At 36.7% G+C, this 22,469-nt stretch overlaps 1 protein-coding gene and 1 long non-coding RNA gene across 34 annotated transcripts in view; one reads left to right on the top strand and one right to left on the bottom strand.

The window, feature by feature from the left end:
- The window catches only part of LOC107053990, a 39,309-nt gene extending 34,608 nt beyond the window's left edge, over positions 1-4,701 (bottom strand). Inside the window, exon 1 of the long non-coding RNA XR_001467866.4 lies at positions 4,578-4,701. This is a non-coding gene — a long non-coding RNA (uncharacterized LOC107053990). The remainder of the gene's footprint in view (positions 1-4,577) is intronic.
- ADGRL2 (adhesion G protein-coupled receptor L2) overlaps positions 1-22,469 on the top strand; it is a 382,604-nt gene that overhangs the window by 161,830 nt on the left and 198,305 nt on the right. The gene's annotated exons all lie outside the window — the stretch shown is intronic.

Here is a 22,469-nt window from a genome sequence, read left to right as displayed (position 1 = left end):
TAGAAAACAGCCATATTGGAATCTTTTTGGTAGGGATTTTCTTTTTAAGCCTGAGATGTTGGCTGGGGCCCTGGACAGCTTGGTCTAGTATTAGATATGGAGGTTGGCAGCCCTGCCTGCGGCAGGGGGTTAGAGCTTGATGATCGTTGAGGTCCCTTCTAACCCAAGCCATTCTACAATTCTGTGATTCTATGATTCTATGATATGTAGAATACCCATAACTTCACTGAAAGTCATGATGATGATGTTCAGCACACCTGAAGACCAATCCTCAAAGCGTCTTTAAAAAGACTGTGTAGATGGCTACACCAAAATTTGGCCACTTGGTCTCCTGTGCCTAGACACAAGGAACCACCTCCATTTTGCTATGTTTATCAAGGAATTTAAAATACCATATCAAATGTGGATTAGCTGAGGTGAGGCAGAACAAAATAGTAAGAATCAAAGGATGTATTTTTTTCCCTTCTCATTAGCTCATGTTAGCAGGGTTTTGGCATTCAGCAATGTTACATTGCAGCTGCCCCAAACAAAATAGTAGCGGAGATATACAGGGTTTTTCTTTGTTTTGTTTTGTTTTTTGTTTCGTTTTCTTTTCAAATGGTATAGTTTATCTTTCAGAAATTTTTACCAATATTTTTCTGGTCATTTGATCCAGGACATCCAAAATTTTGAAACTAAGAGGGAAAGCTGAGGTAGTTGTTGAAGTTGTTGAAGAACAGATTATTTTCCCTTTGGATTCACAAATTTGCTTTCTTCGATCATTTTCTGTCTTCATGCTGTCCTCTTTTATTATTTCCTCCACCTCCCTTCCACTTCTGCTTGCATACTTAAGGTGTGGTTTGGTAGCAAAGAGTTGGAAAATATTGACTTATAGAGATGCTGTGCCACACTTAGACTAACATTGCAGAAGAGTCTTTGCTATGTGGAATGTAAGATCAGAAGAATCCAAATGTCTCTCATTGCATCTTATCCATTTGTTTGTTTGGTTGGTTTTTGTTGTTGTTGTTGTTGTTTTTAGCATAATAGAGCAGAAGTTCTAGTTAAAAAAAAAAAAAGTTTAAATGTCTGTAGCAAAAAGTGCAAACAGTACAGAGGTCTTTTCACATTTCCACACTTTTCTTCATGTTTCTATAATACGTCATCTGTATTTCTTCAAATATTCCTGATGCTTCCCATATTCTTCCACTTCCCTCTGTAACATCTGCCTGAAGAGTAACAGGAATTTACTTCTTGGCTTGAGAAACAGATACAAAAGTTACCTTTAATATTTCAGTGTCTGTAATGATATACAAAATGCTGAAAATATTTTTCGAATTACAGAAAAAGACAGCAGTTGTGCCTTCCCTTGCCTATAACATATTTCATGCCTGTCATTGAAGACCAGAAAAGGCAGAAGTTTGTCAGCCTCTTTCCTCACTGGTAAATAGAAATAAATAAACTAAATAACACACACTCCACGAAAGCCTACTCTATCATCCCACAATCCACTTTCTCTACAAATAGGCAGGTGTTTGCTCCATATACTGTCAGGCTGAACATACTGCACTCTAAAAAAGTCCAAGATACTCTTCATACCCTAAATATATTGTAATGTCTGAAACAGAAACTGAGAGGAAAAACACAATCCAAATTTTACTGACTTTTCTGGATAGATATATATTCTGTGATATGCACAGAAGCCCAATTTAAACAATCTTTTCAATATAATCACCAGCAAGATTCAGGGCTTGTTGCCCTGCTCAATTTGGTGTTACAGTGGTAGCCTCGTGGTCCCCATAAAACATCCTTTCACCCAACATGTAGTGATGGAATCAGTTTCTATGTGGCTTACCAGTTGCAAGCTGCTGGTTAAACTGCTCGTTGCCTTCATGAGCCATTACTTATTCAAAACCCAGTATGCAGTGACTCAGGACAAAAGAAATGGCATTTTTTTCTTGTGTTTCCCCTCACAATGTGGTATACCACTTAGATGTTGATTATTTGGATTCATACCTTTTTATCTCTTTAACTTACTGACTGATGCACATTTCTTACGCAGTAGCCAACTTTGCTGCAACTTGTTATGTCTCATCATGTTTTCCTTCAATTCATCACCCTAACTTCCAGCAACCTAATCAGATGCCATGTAACTGAATTTAACACAACAGAATGTATAATTTTTTTTTCAAAATGTTTTCATCTGGCAGCATGTTATGTACTGAGCCATGAATCTGTGCATAATGGGGAAATAGAAGCGGTATGCCCAATGAAGTACATCTGCTGTTTTTTGAATGAATAAGCAGATCTCTCCAAAGTGAAACAGTATTTCAATTTACAAACAACTGCTGTAGCCATTGGCATGCCATTACTTCATATTCATGATATCCACAGATCTTCAAGCCAGTACCTGCCTCCCTTCTGACACATGACCAAGGGCAGGTGTCAAACATCTCTTTTCTCAAGGGCAGTGCTTCTGAAAGTCCGCAGTTTAGATTTTCCTTTTTTCTATGAGCTTCAACTTTTTTAATTTGTTTGTTCTTTCTTTGTTATTCATATATCTTTACTGAAATGAAGAGGTAATTCCTGCCCAAAATGAATAAATTATCTGCAGCACACAGATCAGCTATACTTAATTTTTTAACTAAAGACCCCAAGGCTTGATATAATATTCAAGGTACTTATATTATTGCAGTTTTTGTCCACTTCACTTTGTAATAGATTTTTCTAAAAACATTCTGTGATAGAAATACTGCTGTTCATGCAGAGGAGACAAAGGTACAGAAAGGCTAAATGTCTAAATAAGGATTATACATAAACTGTGTATTATAGAATAGAAATAAAGTTTTAAATACTACATAAAAACCTTAGCTCATGGAACTTCATTTCATCCTATCTTAACTCTAACTTTCTACTTCATTTGTGTCCAATCAGATGGTTTACTTAAAATGTTTGCAGTGTAAGAAGGATAAATACAGGGCAACTGTCAGGGCATATTGACTGTATTAGAATTAAGATGGGCATAATCATTGGAAAAGTTGCTGGTATAATTCAAGAGAGGAATCAGAAAGAAAACTTCACTTACAGTGTTGTAGGATGGTGAATTTGATGAGATAACACAAGGCAGCAAATGGAAACTTGTGTATGATACGGGTAGGTGCAGCAGATTGGTTTCAAGACCTGCTCGTAAGTTAGCAGGCAGAAAATCTGGAATGGGGAAAAGTAGACAGAGAAAACCAGATTTCCCTAGATGGACTGAGATATGGTTGTGGATATATGTTTCAGCTGGAATAGGCAGAAATGGGTTGAATTTTTTTTTGTTTTAAAAGCAAATTTTACTAAGAACCTGAAGGGTTTAAAAAAGAGGAGCAGTTAAATGTAATTTCCAGTGTAAGTGGAGATTTCCAATTAAAAATTGAAAGTAAGGGCATTTTCATCATTCTCATCTATATCAAGCTCACGTTCACATTCTTTAAGTGCCACATATGTTTATACCAGTGATAATTATCCTGCATTTGCTGGTTTTACATGTAGTTTCTTCCTAAAACAAAAATACAAAAATTGAATGACTGCATATATATGCAGCTGTAGATATGCAATGGTCCCTAGGCCAGTTTTATCTTATATCCAGCTTTAAAATTAAAGTCCCCAGCACAAATTGAACTGCTCAGTGCCATTGTGCCTGCTAAAACACATTTACTGCCAGCAATAGACAATAGGAAAACTCCATGTGGCACTTCTATTATACAAGGAACCCAAATCTCTAAAGAGATGCAACATCACAAATAAGTATTTGTAAAGGTTTGTCAGCTCCAATGAAGTTATACTTTCCTAGACTGTGCTTTTTCCATGCACATCTGCAATTATTCACTTCACAGAAAAAGGATGATGCCACTAAAATGATGAAACCTTAATATAACCTTTTCAGCAAGAGATAAAGTATATTGATTGGTGACTGCTGACGGACATCATTAAGCAGTTCAGTGTTTGATTTCATTTCTTCTTTCCTTCTTTTCTTTTTTCTTATTTATTATTTGGTTGCCCGGCAGGCATCTCTGTACTGACTGACCCTGCCAGTTCAACTATTAAAGAATTTATCTCTCTGAGGAGGCCTGATGTAAACATGATAATCTGTTTGGCGGCCCTTATGATGGCCTATGAATAAAACATATGACAACACAGTTTGAGCTGAAGAGCTTACTATCTGTTACCAAAGAAAATGTTTGGAAGTTCTCTGATGGCTCGGCCATTCTGAATCCCAGAAGTTGTCTACTTTATACACTGGCTAACCTACTCAGATTATCCACAGAAATGTGGTCAACTATTTTTCTTCACCAACATCTATTTTTCTAATGGCTTATTAAGAAGGAGCTAATGCAAGAGAGTGAGGTTTTTAGTTACATATCTGTCTGTGATTACGTAAAGGATTTTCTCCAAGTCAGGATAGTGTTTTGTCAGAGAAAAACAACAAAGAAGGAAAGAAAGAAAAACCACTGCTTTTCTATAGGAAGGATCCTAAATTCCTCATACTTGAGTGCTATAATAGATATATGAGTTTACGTACAAATGAATACAAATGAAAGTGCAGCAGTTAAACTCACCAAAGATGTTGATCAGATGCTATGTAGTTGTGAAGTACTTTAAATAAGCAAAGTTTTTCCTTTGATTACCTGTTGAAACCAAGGAACTCTGATTCATAGTTCTTCCCACAGGGCTGAGAATCACATCTTGGCAAGCTAAAGAGGCAAAACCTGTTCCTAGTTCTTCAGGCGGATAAAGCCAGAGTAGAATTATTTAATGCGACCTTTCCAGCACAAGAGAACTGTTGTTTTTCTATTTCTAGTTTGTTTTTAAAGGCTAGCCACTAAAAAATGCTTACAACACACTTTCTTTTTCCTGGAAATTTCTCCCTTTATATAGAACTTTTGGCCATTAATCCTTTAATTATGCTGGTGCATATATTTAATTTTTGATCTTCTGTACTAGGAGCCATAAAATGCCCATTTTATATAAAGGCTTTTTTATACTCCTGACTAACAGCTGCTATTGGCCAAACAACTTTCCAGGGACTGTCTCTTGTCCATCAACAGTTCTCTTTTCAGCAGCAAACAGTACATTGTGCAGAGCACTTTTTACTTTGTAGCTTCCTTATTTCTAACTTGTTGTCAGATGCCACTTACTCCTTCATGGTACTAATGGCTGTATAAAACCCAAGTTGGCATAACTGGATTAAATAAATGAGGAGCTGGATTTTTTAGTATATTCAGGCCATCAAGCTGTGCAAGTGAAAAGTTATTTGAATAATCAGTGCAACACAGTAAGTGTTGCAAGCAAATGTCAGGGAAATGTCTAATTTAAAATAAATAAAATCAATACCTAGCTAAATTTGGGTTTGATCACCTTCTAGATGAGTCTAATTTATTATTCAGGATATTTCTGATGTTGAACTCTCCAATTACTATTATAGATGTAAAAGCTTTTATTCCAGATTTTGCATTTAGGAACATATATTTCTACAGAAAAGCTCTAACTCCAAATCTTTGAAGAGGTAATTATTTTCAATAAAAATAAAAATGATGTGCAAGTGATTCATTCACACTTATGGTTTTTGTGGGCTTTTTTGGTTTGTTTTTTTTTTTGTTGGTTTGTTTTTTGTTGTCTTCCATCTTCTTTTGATCATAGGGATTTAAAATGTTCATTCCATATTTATTATGCATTTTCTAGAATATTGCAGAATCTCTTTTTGTGATCTTCATTAATAGTTTACCCAAGCATATGTCTGGTTACCTTCATTAGGAATTTTGCAATCAATGGAGAATATTATTTAGTTCTGAATAAATAAAAGCTATTTTTCCCTCAAGTCTGTTTCTGCCATTTCAACAGTATCAGGAGTTGATCACCAGGGCAGCGCCCAAGTAGTGTACATTCACATGCAAAGGAGCTAGAAGGATTTAAGTCAACACAGAATTAACACTTTTTAAGTGCTTCACAGTTATCCAGTTTTACCCATCTAGGTTTTCTGTGGCTCTTATTCTCTCTTTGTTTTCTTCTATCAGGTGATTGTATTTGTTCAGAAAATGTAGACACCTTACACGGCTTTGGAGTCCTGACAGGAACAGGAAGGAAGTTGCTGAGTCCTGTTTGCCACAGTTCAGTGATCAGGGACTTCTTTAGGCTTTTTTTCTTTTTGGTGAAAGTCTGTCTGGTCTCCTTCAACTCTAGAAAATCACCGGTTGTCATTTTTTGTAACTTAAGTCCCTCTGCTTCTCAATTTCAGGCAGAATCTTCTCTTTGGCTCATGCATCAGGAGAAGGACAATAACTCCTTCAGTGCTACTCTTGCCTGATTCATAGCTTTGTTTAAGAAAAAGTTGTTCCTGGTCCTTTTCCTTCCTTCACGATACTCCCACATTGATTTTTTTTCAATGATGATTTCATTGTAAAAGCAGACTAGGGCTACTAAATGTTGTCTTAATGATATTCCCAGTTCAGTCTCTCCATTTTGTTCCCATGATTTTTTTGCTCAAGCATTGCCCCAAGATTCTAATTAGAGGTGTCAAAAATTACACATTGTCATAGTTAAATATTTATCTGCTAAGACTTTACCTGTGAGAAGAAATGCTTTGCTAGGATAAGTGCATACAAAGCTACATTTATTTATTGTATTTTGTTTTGTTTTGATTTGTTTGTGAGGTATCTTTTTAGCCTTTGAAAAATAGTTCTAAATACTTATTGCCATGATCTGGTATGAAAGACTGAGGGAAAGACTTAACAAACAACATCAAAGATGAAAAAGACAGTCTTCACCTTTTTCAGATTTGTGTAAAGCATTTCACCAAGGAAGATTAGGTACTGGGAAAAATTGTTTAAGAGAAAGCTCTGGAAGTACTGAATTATTCTACATGTGGAATCTCCATTACAGGAAGTCTTTAAAAACAGACTGGGCAAACATCTTTTGGCAATTTTAGAAAATGTAGCTTATCCCATGTTGGACTAGTTGGCTTGAAAATGTCCTTCTCAATCCTATTTTTTGAATCATTATTTTCTGACAATAACATGACATGCATCTATGTGAAAACCCATGGCCTTCCTCTTCATTCTGAGAAGTTACTTAGGCTCAGAGGTAGGAGAACCTAGATCCACCATCAGTGAAAGCTGCATTCATGAGCTAGAAGAGCTGCAATGCATCCCCAAAGAGAATAGATTCCATTTTGTATGCTATCAGCAACAGCAAGGAAAAAAACAAAACAAAACAAAACAAAACTGGAAGATAGATAAATTATTTCCATTAGTTTGCCCCAAAGCAAGTACCTTACAGACTAGATTAAGAAATAGACATTACCCTTCACAGCAATCACATGTGGTACTTACACACAGATTTGAGAGGAGCTTCCGTGCTTGTGGATGATTAGATAGCTCCAGATTATTTTCTTGTTTGGGAAGTTTCTTAGTATCATGGTAAGAACAATGAAAAATGAAATCCACCAAATAATTTATATTTTTAAAAATTTAAAGTGAAAGTGAAAAAGAAGTAGATTTCATGCTTATCATGACTCACCTAAGAAGAAATCATTCAACTCACTTAGACTCTATCATATTTGACAACTGTCTTCTGTGTCTTTCTCTTCTACATATTAATACAGCATCAGTGATATAGCAGAATATTTTTGTGAAGACTCTCATGAGGTGCTTCTGTGATATTTTGAGATGCAGCAGATTTCTAGGGTATATATTACAGTCAAGGTAGCAGTAAAAATTTCATGGAACAGAAGAGCAGTGGGGTTTTTGATGAGACACGAACAGCTGTCACCTTTGAAATTTCCCTCTCCAAGACACTTTCAACTCTAAATATGCTTTACACAGGCTGGATGATGGTGGTGTCACATGTCTAACTGCTGATGTTAGGCATAAGATGCTGGAGGGGGCAGATACTCAACAAAACTATTTAATGAGCATCTTTTTTACAGCAAGCATATTAGTTACTGACAATTGAAAAGAACCTAATAGAAATCTAAGAAAACAGTACTGGGACCAAATACTAGATATAAATTAGAGAATATTCATTTGGGACTAGAATCTTGTCCTGCAGTTACACTTTACAGTGTCAGATTCAGAAGTGCTTGACAGTGACAAGAAATTTGCTGATAGTGTATGCCAAAGGAAAGCACGGTTTCTCCAAAGAACATTTGGATAAGGAAAGCTTCCTAATAAGACATTACATGAGTGGTCAGGATGAAGTCCACCACTTAAAGTGACAGTAGGAAAGAGGCAGAAGGTGACGTTCCATGCTTACTGTGTGCTCTGGACAAGGTTTTCTGTGAACTCACATGATAGGTTTTTCCAGCTCTTTCCCAACTTTGTGTATCCCGTTCAGTACAAGTTTCGGTGTTACTCACACAATTTACAGAAAGGTTACTTTATATTTGTCTCCACTATATCAAACATCCAATACCACTAGAGACTTTACTGGAGGCTTTATAATAGCTTTTAGTTCATGGTGAACTTTCATGATCCATGCATGGAAGACAAGGAGATTTATTAGCATGTCAAAAAGAGTCTGATTGAGATTGTGTAGTTCCCACATAGACTCACACACTAACAACTCAAAAGCAAGTATCAAGATACTCACTTTGTTACAGACAGATGCAACTATGAGGGTAGTTAATGGGATGTTTGCTTAAGAGTATACTGGATAAGTTGTGTATATAAAACCTTTAGGGAAGATTGCTGTTACTCTCTACATAAACCATTCGCGTTACGTGAGCTTTGTGATTGGATTTTGGGCTGTTTTGTTTTGTTCTTTTTCTTCTCCCCCCCCCCCCCCCCCCCCCCCAATGTTGACAAAACCATTCAGTTTTTCATAGCTACTCTAAAAAAAAATTTAAAAAAAAAAATCCAAATCTTTAGACATAGCTGAAAAAATAACACCTGCAAAATATAAATCTCATACTACAACCATAGTGAATACTATGAACACCTGAGAATGTTTTGTTTAAGAAGGTACTTTTGTTTCTGTGGTCTCCATTATAAAAACAAAAACAAACAAACAGAAGCAAAAAAAAAAAAAAAAAAAAAACAGCAGCAGCAACAACAACAACAAACAGAATGATCTGTTTGTGAATATCCTAAACCATAAAATAATTGTTGTCTTTTTTTTTCCATGAGGAAAGTGTTGTTTTTTAATTCTTTATCTTGCATAGTCTTAACATCTACATAGCTGTTTTGTCCAACTTCAGCTTCTTGAAGTGAACACCTTATCATGCCAGAAAAACATTTTTTGCTCATGCACCTGCACAATGATTAATGGAAGTACAACCCTGGAAATAACATTTGGCAGTTAACAGCTGCTACCAGCACTCTGGAGAGTGCACAGAACTTTGCAAAATTAAAGCCACAGATTTGCTCTCTTCTAAAAAGCCAAACAGAACTCCTGAGTCATGCATGAGGTATAGATTGTGCATCATAATTTTGGGTTTGCTCTATCCCTTTTTGCCTAAGAGTGACAAGTTCAAAACCAGTTGATATATTACAACAGGAGACCTCTCAGAAAAGTGTCAGCATACATCTGGAGAATATTGCCAACACAAGTAAAGAATTTTAAAGCACTCAAATTAAAACAGATTTTAAAAGTCACAATATGAAATGCAGCCAACTTACACACCTCAGTAAGACAAAAGCATCCAGCTAGTCTTGGAAAAAAATAAATGAAATAAATGATAAGCAGGAGAGCAACTTCAACAATAAAGCAGTGTCATAAAAGAAACATTCACATTGACTCCATTTTCTACATTACGGAGCAAAGTTTTAAATCAAAACAGGCACAGACTGATCTCCTCTTGCCCCTTACTGGTCAATATCAGGTTCATTTTGAAGCTGTGGCCATACATGTGTGTAAATGACCCTATTTGGCTACACCTGTGGCAGAACAGTTGGTAACAGCTGGTAAGTGACTGTCAGGCTTTGTGAATACATGAAGGTCACATGACCAAGTCTTGGACTTAGTATGCACTCAGTAGCAAATGTTAAAGGTGAGTCTCAAAGGAAACCTAGAGGTATTCTTGATCCCATGGTGACCTATAATATCGTGTGGCACAGTAGCAAACTATAAGAGGTATCAAACAAAATTTTATATAGGATATGATAGCTTATCTAAAGTAAATGTTTTCAGGCCCAAATTCAGCACCTGAAAATTCTCTAGAAAGTTAGAAACTTTGAGTTTGGCACCAATTTTGTTCCCATCAGTTCATCAAAGGCTTATTGACCTAGATCTTCAAGTGGGTTTACATATGCTTTCAATATCCATTTAGCCTCAAGGAATGTGTAATTACCAAGAGACTGAAGGGAATGTGAGGGGTGATGTAAGTGCCAGAGGTGACTATCTCAAGAAATAAAAGACTAAAGCCAAGTTAATCTAGTTTTGATCTAGTACAGCTACATTGTGAGAGCACTGTGCCAAACCTGCTTATGACTGTTCCTATGGAGGATGTTACATACGTGTTAGATGCTGATGTCAAACTTGTGTTGGATTCCCTGGAAGTCTGCTTGTTCCTGGCTCTAGAAAATCTAGTTGTTTTATATTAAACCTGGGCCTTCTTATCTTGGTATTCATATTGCTATAAATAAGCACTGTTGTTTATTCAGGTCAAAGTGTGGCCATTCTCAAAGAGCTTATGTTTTCCAGTTCTTGCTGATCCCTAACAGTGGTAGTAAAAGGTTGGAGAGAAAGCTGGCTCTGTGCACTTGTAGACATCTCACTCATGCTCTGAAGCTTTTTATGGATTATTAAATAAATGGATTTAATGGATGTGCTGGCCCTCTGTTCCTTATTCTTTATCTAATACCTTTGAAGTACTCTCAGTGCTAGCTGTCAACTAAGAAAAAAATATCAGTCAGACTAATGAATAGGACCAAAGTTTCCCTCCCTATTCTTCTCCCCTGAGAAAAGGCCATGGCATATTGTCGAGGCAGTACAATCCAGATTTACTATTCTCCTCATTCACTCTCAGATAAAAAAAGCTTGCACCAAATTGCAGATTAGTAGAGCATCTGAGAACAACTACTTGTCAGGGAAAGAAAGTCAGAGTAAAGACTTGGCCATGGAATCTTTTGGAAGGGAAAGGAAGAGACTGCTTGGGATCAAATTCAGAAATGTCTCTGCTAAGGAATTTGTGTCACGGGGGCAGTGGTGAAACACTGAGTTACAAAAGGGAACCAAGGACTAGAGACACTGAAAGGAAAGGCGTCCCACTGTGGAATGACTGGAATGCCCTGAGAGGGAAGGCTCTGTATTGACCATCTTGCTTGATCTGCATGTCAAAAGCAGCTTCTGCCATAAGAAACACACGGTGCTTGGAAAAATGCTCTGACAAACAAAGTGCCCGAGGTCATGCCGTTGTTCCCTTCCTCCACTGTTTTCAGGACAGGTACACTGCATGACAGTGCACACCCGTGTAAAAAAGGGGAACTGAAAGTAAACAGTATTGGTCACTTTGTAACGATTGATTCTACTAGAAGTCGGAGGAAAGCGCTCGAATGTACGATCACAGTTTTTAATTGCTTAATCCAGGAACACTGGATGTGGTTTTTCAAATTATCTTATAGTTGCACAGGGTTCTCTAAAGAAACTGGAAAATATTTGAGTGTGGGCAGAAGATCACTTTCCCTAAATAATAGCTTGTGTAAGGTAGCAGTACTTCTGTGTAGAAAGATGTTGGTAAAGAGGCAACCATGGAAAAATGTTTGATTGCCTAAATTGTCCAAACATTTATTACACATGATAGATGCTTACTGAGCACTTCCTGGCATACAACAAACAACCTAGCTTTTGAAGATATGCTTATCCATTACATAAATATACATCCCAGTTGTTATGATGAAAAGGTTTATTCTGCAAAAAAAAAAAAATGTTGAAACATACTGATTTTTGTCATTCTGTCTTCCGGTTTTATCTGCTTATACTAATTAGTTCTTCTCTCTGTCATTCTGTGTCATGTAGGTTGAAATTTTGGGGTAAATACAGAGTAATTCCAAGGCAAGTGCTCAGGTAATTAATTGGGACCCAAACTAATTTTTAATTTACTGGTTCTGCTTCCCTATCTGCCTTTCAGAGCATTGAGCTGACACCATTAGATAGGATCTTTCTCACAAACTTTAACAAGAAAGTTATCATCAAAATGCAATGGCTTTTCAACCTGTCTGCTCAGGAGCTTTGTGTGTTTCAATGTAAGTGAGTTGATGATGTTAATGAAAGAATCAATAGCAAACTGATCGATGAACCATCAACTCAGACATAGTTTTGTGCCTGTTGTATCCATATTTCTGTCTAAAGGATAAATTTGTCCTAAGTGTCACTTAATTTCCACTCAGTTTCTGGTACCAAGTAGATAAGTATAGAAATAGGTATAGAAATGGATATGTATTGTTCCCAACTAAATAAATGAAAGTGCCTGGAAACAAATAATTCATTTGCTATAGTTAAAAGGCAAACATATTTGTCAAGATCTTTAACTAGAATTGAATAAAAAAGTTTAAATTCAAGGATGAATGTTTAAGCTTCACTTAGTGGACAGCCAGTAAGCCCATTTACAATTATTTCATTGTGGTTCAAATGCCATAAGCAATGGTCACAAGAAGATTCTGGTTATTGCAATCACAAAGTCTAAGCTTGAAGTTGTTTGACATTATACCCATTACAAAATCATTTTTCCCTCCCTAAAATAAAATAAAAGCTAAAAAAAAAAAAAAAAAAAAAGTAAAAAAAAAAAAAAAAAGTAAAAAAAGGGTGTGTTTCCAGAAATGGGCTTATATTATTCATTGTTTGTATCCAGAGAACACTGCATCTTTTAATGACTGATTCCAGATGTTACTGTTAGACTATGGAAGCCTATAGTGTAATCAACTTCTGTACTATGCAAACTTTCCCAAAAGTCAAGCTTAAGGAAGCAAAATTCCCAGCAGAATCCCAGCAAGTTAAGCCAACTGGTACTCAGCATGTTTAGTGGTCGCTATGGATGCATCCTGTATGGCACTAACTTGAGTACTATCAGTAACAAGGCACCATCAGTAACAGGCTGCATGATCAGCAAGGTGGCACTCTGTAAGATGGCTTCCCTGACACTGTTAATTTTAGACACTGATTTTGAATAAAGAATCAGATAGCAGCTCTGGACATGATACATCTGTTCTGATTTCAAGCACCCTGATTCTTAGTTTGAATCTGAATATTTCCAGGCTCTTGTCACAGTGAGTAATATTTGATTCTTACATAAATGATGCCCTATTATGCCAGTTATCTAAGTCCTGAGCAGGGCGAAATCCAACTCTGCCAACACCTTGTAGTAGTTTCTTGCAAGATTAAGCTAGCATTTGTACCTAGACTACCACTTTTTACCACTCCTAGGCAGTCCCTCATATGAAATTGTTTCAAACTCACAGGCATAACTAAAATTGTGTTTAAATGATACATAAGTCATAGGATCATAGAATCATAGACTCATAAAATCATAGAATCCTGGAATGGCTTGGGTTGGAAGGGACCTCAAAGATCGTCTCGTTCCAGCCCCTTGCCATGGAGTGCGTTGCTAGCTGCTAGGTCAGGCACTAGATCAGGTTATACACAAGATCAGTTTTAAACTTCTGCATTGTTAGTGCCCCTCAGTGAGTCTCAGTTTGATGCACAGAGTATTAGACTGTGGCACAACACATCCATGCCAGTGAAGAGCCTGGACTAACCCAAACCTTGCATAAGTGAATTCACCCCCTCTCACTGCACCCACACAGCCATGTGGGAATTTGTCCTAGGGTATAGAAGCTTTCCAAAGAGTAAAACAAGTCTTTAAAAAGAAATGTCTTGTTAATAACAAGATAGCCAGGTATCTAAGCAAAGGATCTTTTGTTTTGGATATATTATTGTCAGCTGAACTAAAACAAACCAGGCAGAGCTTAAGTTAAGAAAGGAAGCTAGGAATAGTTGTTTATTTGTTGGCTTTTTTTTTTTTTAGAAGTTATCAGTCATTAGATAGAGACAAAAAAAAAAAAAAATCACAGTGGGAGACTTGTAGAATAGTTGTTACGATCCTCAAGGGCATTTCTTTCAGTCTTTCAACAACAGCACTGGTCTATATCATAAGTCTTATTTATAAAGAGGCTTTCAGGCAATTTCACACTGCTTTTCTCTGATGCCGCCCCAAAAAACATGTAAACCCAAGGGATTAGTAGTGACTTAGAGGGAAAATAGTGTAAAGTTACAGGATGAACTGAGCCAGTGCAGCTGGCTTGATGCACTGTTCCCTTGGGCTACTACAATGAATGAAACTTGTCTAAGTGCCCCAGCCCACTCCCACACCCCAGTGTACAGCTCTTTTGTGATGCTGTGCACTAGAATTACTCAGTCTCAGGGGGCGGTCAAGGCTTTAATGGCCAGGAGTTTGAAAAGAGAGAAGAGTTCACTATCTCGGTGCTGAAAGTTAAACCTCCTTTTATATTTCTTTTTTGACAGTAACAATTGGGTAGTGCTGTAAACAAAATATTTACTCATGCACTGCGGTTGGTAGCCTATTTTGATTCAATTATTATTCTGTTATGATACTGTAGCATGGAAAAATACACTGTGGCATTAATTATCCATTGTGGAGCTGTCCAGAGTTACAGGTACCAATTATGCTGTGTTGCAAAGAGTTAATGATACTGTATGTCCCAGAGACTTATTTTGAGAATATATATTCTCATTTGATAAATTTTATTTGTAGAAGAGCAAGCCAAAACATAAATAGACTGCATTTACTTGTTTTCATCTGCTGTTTACTCTATTAACTAACTTACATCTACTTCATTCACTTTACATTTAAATTGTTAAAAAAAAACATCATTTGAGCAGTAGTCTTTTTGTAAGCACGGCAAATGAAGTAGGCACAAATTTCATGTCAGTCTTCAGTACGTATGATCCCTACTTTTAAATGTAGGTCTTACAAACCCATCACCTCAGGAAAAATCTATATAGCTCATTCCCATTTTCTAAATGATTTGTTTGTTTCAGTTACAGTTGCATAGATACTTGTGACAATTCCATATGATGGAATATTTAGCATTCACTTGTCAGAAAGGACTGTGAAAAAGAGTGGGAGTATATACTTATTTCATGCTGTTAGAAGTCAATAGCAGTAATCTGTTGCTTCGAAATTGGAACTAGAGTATTTTTAAAAGCTCTTTAGTCCTTGTGATCTATGTTTTAATATTCCTACTCACTCTGTCAGTGAGTGAAGGGTTATTCAGAGTGGGTAAGGGTAGAGTTTTGCTTAGTAAATAGTGCATGATCAGACTTATTCCTTTCTCATTGAAGTGCTGGAAGGATTAATTTGTTAATGTCAGTGCAGCACTTTGAAAATATAATAAAGAAAATAAAGTTACTCGGGTGATGAGTGCCACAGAAGTGTCTATAAATGAATAAAGTGCAGTCTAAGTGCTAAGTATTATTATGATTACTGCCTGCATTTTCAAAGAAGTGGTTAAATACAGTGGGATGTGGGTGTAAAATTACATTTTAAATGGATCTATTTTTGAGATTACTTATCAGCATGATTAGTGTGATAATAATTACATTTATCATTAATAATACATTTTTGAAAAGTTAGGCAAAAAAAAAAAAAGCTACAAGTTTGATTTTGCCAGAAATGCACGGTGCTTTCCAAAAGCAATCTGTGGAACTTGTCTCTGGAATGCAGCTGTGTAAGATTTCACTAACATCTTGCAGGTGGAGCCTAATTTTAGTTCAGCCTCGAGAAGGGGGAATTGTTTTCTCTGATATACACAGCACCATAACAGCAGCAAAGCAGGTGGAGCTTTAGACAAGTACTTGTTTACTTTTCTGTTGAAAAAAAAAATCAACCACAGATGATTCATATCATTAATCATACAGTTTCAATTCGATTTTAACAAGTCTAACAAAATAGTCTGGAGCATTTTTGACCTACTGATTCTCAAATGTGGAACAAACCCAACAGCATGGAAAATGTTCAGAAAATGAGCATTCAATCCTAAATATAGTGGAGTAGGAGCTGGTAAATGGTAGGAAGGAAAAATTTAGAAATACATCTGCTCAGTCACAAAAAGCGAGCCGCAAAATCAGTCTCAACAATTTCTCTGTCAGCTTCAGCAGTCTCTCATTAAGACCCTGAAGTTAACTTTTTGTAGAGCTTTGAGATTGTTGCATTGCAAAACATGGAATAGAAGCAGGGGATAGAAACTGTGCAACAACTCACTGCTGTTATTGGCAAAGTGAGTCCAATTAGCGAAGTTAGTACAGTGAAACTCGTTCATTTATTTGTGATCAGTTTATGCTTTAATTCCACCAAAAATCTTCCTTACCTGAATGAGCAACAACTGGTGACTTTTTCATTCTTTGTTATGAAACTGTTCAGTTTTTATGTAGCATGGTAGAGTAATTCTACTGAATTCCTGGGGTAAATACTGTATTATTTGGCTAAAAAGGATATTTTGCTACACATGCATATTTTCTAGGCTTCCACATTTTGGGTTTTCCAATCTGTTGCCTTGAAAACCCCAACAGTCCTTTCATGGTCTATGCTCCATGTTCTGTTATGTGCTGTTTGTCATGTCTCACCTGTAACTAGATGTTGACTACTGGACTAGACTATCTGCAGGTCTCTGACTTGTTATTTCCAAATGTTCCTCTAAAATTAACTGAATGGATTCAAGAACTATTGCTTTATGCATTGTTATTTCCAAGCATCCTTTGGGGGAGTTCATACACATATTACCCTTGACTACACAGACCTCACCTTCCAAATATATCCCTTAATGACCAAGGAAAGATGAAAATTTGTCTCTATCAAATGAGTTTATAGTAATTTTTTAAGATGTGTAAGTTGCTCCCATGTTGACAGTCAGATGGGCTAATTAGAGATCTTTGTTCTGAGTCCTTTTCCTTTCTTTTGCTCTAACCAGACGTATCATGTCTAAATAATTCCTGAGAAGGGCAATAATTTACTTAATCAATTCAGCAATCATCCATTTATTTCTTATAATATGTAGCACTGTTAACAACAACATGACTTTTATCCACTGGTTCCATAGTCACTTTTTTCAAATATCTCAGCAGCCTCAGAAATGCAGCACGCTCTGGAGTTTCTGGGCACAGACTGTTAACTTCTCTCCAGGTAATTCTAGTGTGAAATCTTTTGGTAGTGACATGACTGTGAAGCCCAGAAATGGTGCACAGAGTTCACCTTAACTTGTTTTTTTGCTTTATCCTAGCACTTACAAGAGTTCTTCCAGACATCCGAACAGCATAAGAGCTCTTTATACTGAGTGAAGGTTTTGCTGAGTTGCATCTGTCCTCACCTTATTCTGTATGTCCATGGCCTAGGCACCAGTGGCCATTGGTTTCCTTTCTGTCTGTCCCAACCTATGCATTGCACCTGGCTGAGAATGAGATATGAGCTAAACAGGGCCTTTTGGAGGTTTGTGAAGGAAAACCTGGTGTACTAGGATGTAAGTTCACTGTCAATTTTGAGAAAACAGTAATATCCCAGGAAGGATTTTGTGGTCATTTCTTACTCTGCTGTGCTGCCCCAATTGTAGGGCCAATCTATCACTGATGCTGAATGTCATCTTCTGAAATATTTAATGGAGATTATAGCATTTATAGCTAGTATCATAAAACAGAGCTTTCAAAACCTACAAAAATGATATCCCAGTGTTGAAAAAGGAGGGCTGCACAGTAATTCCCTTTAGTCTATCTTTTTGGTATTGATTTATGCCTTCACCAGAAGCAAACTCCAACTGCATGTGTAAAAAGTCTGCTCCCTCCACTGCAGTACTAGCAGTGTTGGTATTTTTGTGTGTATAGGTTATCACTGTTGGTGCCATTCAAAGAATATTATTTCTATGCCATAATAAATAAGAAATAAATAAGAAATGATGTTTGTTTCTAGTACTATCATCTGAACTGCACAATGCTGTTTAAGATGTTATTCAGACTCACAATGGAGGAAAGTCCTTGGGCCTGGCATGCCCAAGTAGAGAATAGAAGTATGTGAAGATATTGCAGCATTTGAAAAGAAGCCAACTTTTAGAATCACACAACCTGGGAACTATTTTTGCCTCTGCCTAGTTTCACTGTTTCTTGAATTCAATGAGTACTTTGGATCCTCACAGAATATATGAACTCTGCTGAGTTTTAAAACATAATCAAAGGCATTCTAAATATTCTTATTGCTTAAGCTCAATTTATTCTGCACATATTTTCCAAGTCTAGATTTCTACGCCTATATTTCTGATGCTTTAAGATTCTTTTAACCCAAAAATAAACCTTGTAAGTCTTTCTAGGATTTCCATGTTTTTATTGTGTCAAAGCAATTTGAGCTGACACGTCCTGTTCTATATTTTTTTATAAGTGATGGAATCAGACCTCAAATTCAGCAGAAGTTGAATGTGCTCAATACTTAAATGTTGATCATAACAGTAGTAATGTTGTTTTGATATAAGTTAAAGAAAGGGGAGTTTGCTTTCTTCATGATATTTCAGCAGTTCCTTTCTCAGCTGAGGAAGGGTAAGTTACTGTGCTGATTAATATTATTAGCAAAGAGAAGTGCTCCTGAACCAATATTTTTCAGTGTAAATCAGGGTAACTCTTTCCAAGTGATGCACCAGCACGAAATGGAGCCAAGTCTTTTGTCATCTTGGCCACAGTTAACTGTATTTGGCAAATAAGAACTGTCTGGGGAATTTAGACTTTGTGCTTTACAGAAATAATGGTGTTGTGTCAGTGCTTCACATTAAAGGTAATTACAAGAGACCATATCCTTGCTTTAAACTGTTGACAAGCCCAAAAGTAATCAGTAAATGCAATGCTGCAAAGAACTAAGTCATCACTGTTGCACTGATGGGGTGAGGTTTGTTTGTTTGTTTGCTTTGTACTTTTTTTTTTTTTTAATGTTAGCTACTCTGTCAGAAGATTCACATGTACATTTCTTTTTGAAGGAATTGGCCCTACTTTTTCCCAGGGCGAGGTTATGTAGAAAGAAAAGACCTGATGCCATGTGGGAGTGTGTTTGCTGGTTTGCTGGAACAGTTAGATCAGTTTTTGAAATGTTGGTTTCCCTTGCTATGGTAATTCTACTGATAAAAATACCAGAAGCTCAAGGAGTAGCTCTGCACTTTATGGCTCCAAGGAAACAAAATCATAAATTTTCTAGAGTACTTTAGTTCTGTAGTTAAAGAAGCATTCTGTGGGGAATTCTGTAAATGAAAAATATGGGCAGGGTTTGATTATACTGTTTTCAGTTTCTGAAAGTCATAGGAGAATGTGGTTGTATTGCAGAGATATTTGTCAGATAGAGTAATAAGCATATAAAAATATAATATTTTAATTTCTCAGAAGTCTCAGCTGAAAAATTGTAACAAGAAAGGACTTCTTTCACTGAATTATGAAATGAGAGCAGATGACTTCAATGTTGGAGGCTGGAACTCACCAGTGCCCCCAAAAGTCAGTGTTTATGGATCTGCACTGCAAAGCTATCACTGCCACAGTCCTGTTCTGTTTGGTGAGGATTCCTGAAATCAAATCTAACCGTCAGCTCTTCTAGCCAGCCTTCCCACTTCCCTCTTCTTGATCAGCAAGAGAATGCTTTTAAATAACAAAGGGCAATTTTGGGGAAAGAGAAAGAAAGGAGTTTTAAAATTAACACTGAAATTGTCAGAGACTAATTGTATGTTAGCATCAAACAAACATTGTTGATGTTGTTAGGTTTTGTGTTTTATAAGTTTTCTGTAACCCCTAATCAAACATGGGCAAGTATCTGTTGAAACAATGTATGTAATTTGTTTACATTGTTAGTTGAGATAATTACAAAGCAAGCACAATGGAAATAACTGCTCTCTTATTTTTATGTGGAAAGTGTTTTTGGGGGGGGGAACACAACAACTAACCAGCGGTTGTCAGCTGCTCTAAAATATTGCCTAATTTACAGTTGTTGCATATTAGCATTGCTAAGAATGCTGGGGACATAAAGTGTCATGTTGAATTTAGGGTGATGACTTCATACTAGAGCAAGTCTGGGGATATGATCAGTTTGCAGTCACAGAGAAATCAGCTTTAATTAATTTGAGTGCCAGCACTGTGTATAATTACACAGCATGAGAGTTTGCATGCAAATGCTAAAATGCTGATTGTTGAAATACTTGCACTTACTTATTAATACACTGGGACTAAGCAATACTGGCCTGTAAGCAAGGAATAGAAGGAACACACAGTGCTGTCAGGGTAATTTGCAGTGCCCTATAGTTAGAAAGCTGAATTCAGATAGTTCTGCTTCTTAAGTGATAAGCATAACATATTAGTCACTCTTGTGGGTGACATACCTTGAAGCCCGCTCTCAGTGCACGGCTAAAACAAGATGATCTCTTATTATTAAAGTTGTCAGAAACATAACGGCAGGATTTGAGCTTCATTTATTATAGACACTACCAACAACTCACTCTTGCATTTCAATTGCATTTTTTTATTTACTTATTATATATTGTCACTTTTCTAAATTAAAAACAAACAAACAAACAAACAAAAAAACGGCTGGCAGGGAAACGTAGTACAGAAATTGCTGTAGCAAAATTAGCCCTCTTGTGTGTTGTTCAGTACAGTTCTGAGACAACATCAAACAACCATAAATGGCTCTTTGTCCCCCACCCCAAAATCACTTAACTGTGTAAGGCTTTTTTCTGGACTTTACAGTTGCCTGCCTTGTGGTCTGAGGCATCAAAGCTGATAGCTAGAGAAACAGAAGTCTTGTATGGCCCAACCTTGGTTTTAATCACTATGTTGGTCTTAGCCACGTGTGACTAATCCTGTTTGCAATCAATTTATCTCAGTATTTTACTGCAGCAATGAGTTTCACTGATTAATTATATGCTAAATAATGAAGTAGCAGGGACAGTAAAATGTTATCCCTTAATCTGGCTGAAAATCTTAAGTCTATTCATGTACTCAGGGAAAAATCCAGAGGTCTTTTGTTGCCATTCATTAATTTATACATCAGCAACATCTGCTGCTACCTTACTCCTTTCTAAACTCAGATAGTCCAGTCTTCTTCAGTATCTCACCATATGGAAGCTTCTTCATATCTTTAATCATGCAGTTCACCTTCTCTGGATCTTGTCAAAGTGCATTCATAATTCAGGGGAAAAAAAAGGTTGAATTTACTTACTCATCACACAGCGATTTTTGTATACATCTTGGTAGTATAACAGAGGTTAATAAAGGAGCTTACTTTGTATGTGTCTGAAAGTTTGCTGGTTTTTTTGGTTTTTTGTTTTGTTTTGTTTGTTTTGTTTTTTTTCCTGTTGTTCCTGGAAGAATGTTTTTCATTTGCAAAACATTAACATTTGTCAGGATTATTTCCAGCCACACAGAAAAATGTTCCTTTGTGTATTTTGATTATTTAAAGCAATTTTGTTTCTCTAATGCATATGTGCATCCAGCACAGCATGTTCACTGCTTTGAATGAATATGTGGGGAATGCTGTTAATTTCCTCATGTGCATGTACAGGAATGCTTTTGTTGTCGACTGCACATGTTGAGATGGGTTTGCTTTGTCTTCCCTTTCACAGTCTTTATTTAGTGCAGACATCTTTACATTTGAAAAGTAATAATTTTTATAGATTACAAAATTGACCACATACTATATATGCTAGACACAGTTATGGTTTGGGCATTCCTTGGACCCCCAGAAGAATTCCAGAGTGTTATGTTAGGCACCTTCCCACCATGCTTAGAGCACTGGTTCTTTAAGAAGGAAGTCTAAGCTGCGCAGATTGTATGTGGAAGGTTTTCCTTGGCTTATAGTGGGGAAAGGTACTGGTCCTCTACAAAAAGTTTTTGATGGCTTGATGAGTTTAAGAAGGCTCTAGAAAGCATTAGATCTAAATCTTTCCCCTAAAGCACATTTTCTTCTGAGTGCAGCAGGTTCTGCTATGTAGCCAGCAAGAAGTGCTCTGAGAGGTGCACACTGTGCTTCAAAGCTGCCCTCCCTGTGGAGCCAGGGGCTGATAGCCTGAAAAGAGAGGGCAGAGACAGGATGGGTGAGATGATGTGCATTCCCCCATGACTGTGTTTTCACTCACTAAGCTTCAAGAATGGCTTGAAAACATCATGTTGAGAGGATTATGTGCTTCAGCTTGCCTTACCTTTGGGCATTTGTCTGATTTTAAGCACGTAAATAGTTCCACTGACTTCCCTGGGATTATTCTTACACATAATTTTAAATATGTATTCAAGTGATTTACAAAATTGTGTTCACAGAAATCATCAAAGGGAGCAGTAACATTGAATGTGATGGGCCAGCTGAAGATCAACTGTCCAATCCATCTCTTTTCTCTCAAAACCATTAGGTCTATTCTTCTCCAATTTGAGGAAAAATCCGAGTTTCTTACATCCTCCTCTGTATAGATATTTTAGCATTTTTCCTTCAGAAGGTATTCTTC

This window comes from Gallus gallus, chromosome 8, assembly GCF_016699485.2.
Source record: "Gallus gallus isolate bGalGal1 chromosome 8, bGalGal1.mat.broiler.GRCg7b, whole genome shotgun sequence".
Taxonomy (NCBI): Eukaryota; Metazoa; Chordata; class Aves; order Galliformes; family Phasianidae; genus Gallus; species Gallus gallus.
The sequence above is the reverse complement of the archived record's forward strand: the minus strand, read 5'-3'. Positions and strand labels throughout refer to the sequence as shown.